Below are 2,814 nucleotides of genomic sequence, written 5' to 3'. Positions count from 1 at the left end.
TTAGGCCTGATGGTACTATTGAAAAGTACAAGGCTCGGCTCGTGGCTAAGGGTTATACCCAAAAGGAAGGTGAAGATTTCTTTGATACTTACTCACCTGTGGGTCGACTGACCACTATTCGAGTTCTACTTTCACTAGCTGCCTCACATGGTCTTCTCGTTCATCAAATGGATGTTAAGACTGCTTTCCTAAATGGAGAGTTGGATGAGGAAATTTATATGGAACAACCAGATGGGTTTGTAATAGATGGTCAGGAAGGGAAAGTGTGCAAGTTGCTGAAGTCTTTGTATGGACTCAAGCAAGCACCCAAATAGTGGCATGAGAAGTTCGAAAGAACTTTAACAGCTGCAGGCTTTGTTGTGAATGAAGCTGACAAATGTGTGTACTATCACCATGGTGGGGGCGAGGGAGTTATGCTTTGCTTGTATGTTGATGACATACTGATTTTCGGAACAAATCTGAATGTTATTAAGGAGGTCAAGATTTCCTAAATCGCTGTTTTGAGATGAAGGATTTAAGAGTGGCTGATGTCATTCTGAACATCAAGTTGTTGAGAAATGATGATGGTGGGATTACATTGCTTCAATCTCACTATGTGGAAAAGATCTTGAGTCGCTTTGGCTATAGTGACTGCAAGCCTTCTCCAACACCATATAATGCTAGCTTGCTACTTCGAAAGAATCGAAGAATTGCTAGAGATCAATTGAAGTATTCTCAGATTATTGGCTCACTTATGTACTTAGCCAGTGCTACAAGACCTGACATCTCTTTTGCTGTTAGCAAGCTGAGCCGGTTTGTCTCAAAACCAGGAGATGTGCATTGGAAAGCTCTAGAGAGAGTTTTGCGTTATTTGAAAGGCACTATGAATTATGGAATTCACTACACTGGGCACCCAAAGGTGCTTGAAGGGTATAGTGACTCAAACTGGATCTCAGATGCTGATGAGATAAAGGTCACGAGCGGATATGTGTTCACTCATGGAGGTGGCGCTGTTTCTTGGAAGTCTTGAAAGCAGACCATCTTAACGAGGTCAACTATGGAAGCAGAACTCACAGCACTAGATACAGCTACGGTCGAAGCAGATTGGCTTCGCCGGCTCTTGAATGACTTGCCGGTTGTTGAGAAACCTGTACCGGGTATCCTTATGAACTGTGACAATCAAATTGTGATCACGAAAGTGAACAGCTCTAAGGATAACATGAAGTCATCAAGACACGTTCAGAGAAGGTTAAAGTCTGTCAGAAAAATAAGAAACTCCGGAGTTATTGCATTGGATTATATCCAAACGTCTAAAAATATAGCAGATCCTTTCACTAAGGGTCTATCACGTAATGTAATAGATAATGCATCGAGGGAGATGGGTATGAGACCCACAATATGAGTTGTTCACAGTGGTAACCTATTCTTTGTGATCGGAGATCCTGTGAATTAGATGTGGAAGACAAGCTGTTGGTCAACTAGGAGGAGAGTATCCTTACTATTAAAAATATCACTCCATGAAAATGCAATACTCTCCTATCTGCATGGCAGGTTGATGTGTATCTTAATGTGTTCTAAGTGGCTCTTTGAAGCAGAGATGTTGTCCTGCAGAACATCTTTCGAAGAACACACCTATATGAGTCTGATTGTCAAATGTCGCAATCTATGAGAGTAGGGTTCTCTCTAGTAAACTCATGAAAGGTCACGGAGTATGACGCATAAGCTCCACCCGCGGGGAAGACCCACGGTAGCCACGTATCGGTCAAGGCTTTATGTGAAGCTAGATTCGCAGAAAACTTGCAGTTCAAGGCCCAGTCCACTGTTCAAGTTGCTTACTAGTGTAGCATAGAGTTCTAGGTGGAAGTTCAACTTAACAGTCTCCACTGCAGTACCGGTATATAAAACAGTGTTTTCGAACCAAAGGCAAATTTTGTGTGCCTCTGGGATCTGGTGGGGGATTGCTGGAATTTTGTCCATTTTGGGCCTAGCCCAGTAGCAGTTTCAGAAATTCCTAGTAAATCCTAGAGGCCCACGCAGCCCATTTGTGCAAGGCAAGAGGTGGAACTAAAGTTTAGTCCCACATTGCTAGTTTAGAGGGAGTTGGACCTCTTTATAAGGGCGGCTCCTTCCCCACTTGTATGAGCATGAGAACAAGAGGGACATCCACGCGCGCTCCTCCTCCGCCGCCCGCCTCGCCCCGCCTCGCCTCGTCACGACGCACCGCGGGTTGCGGGAATGAGCCGACCGATGTCTAAATTTTTGCCACGCACTACGGGTATACGAAAGGTCAATCGGGAGATGGAAAGTTTTTGCTGTAGTGGAGATTAAATGCGAACGCTGCACCCTTCGGCTGCTGTCTGTTCGTTTCATCTTCCTCGGTCCCTTCAGCTCCCGATGCTGTCCTCTCGCCTCCTTCTCTTGCGCCTATAAAAGGAAGGTCGCTCCTCTCAGCAAGACGCACCAGAACTACTTCTTCCTCTCGCCATTGATTCCTGAGCACTGCGCTGCTGCTACGATCTTCTCCATCCCGGCTTGCGGCGTGCACCACAGGTCGGGACAGTAGGCCTCCGAAACCGCACTCTTTGAGTCCTGTACGGGAGAAGGGTGATAAGGTTTTTGGGGAGCGCTCAACGCGACTACTGGCTTCTTCATCATGGACGATTCGGTCGCCGACGACTACTTCTCGGACGATGACTTCTTCCCCGACGTCCACGACCTCCTCGACGACATGGCAGGCGAAGACACCGACCCCAAGTCCAGCGCTTCTGTTGCTGCTGTGTCGTACGTGTTCTTCTCCTTTCTGTTAGAAGTCCTGTTACAGTTCTTGGCTCTAGT

Source organism: Triticum dicoccoides, chromosome 4B, assembly GCF_002162155.2.
Source record: "Triticum dicoccoides isolate Atlit2015 ecotype Zavitan chromosome 4B, WEW_v2.0, whole genome shotgun sequence".
Lineage (NCBI taxonomy): Eukaryota > Viridiplantae > Streptophyta > Magnoliopsida > Poales > Poaceae > Triticum > Triticum dicoccoides.
Note: the sequence above shows the minus strand (reverse complement) of the source record.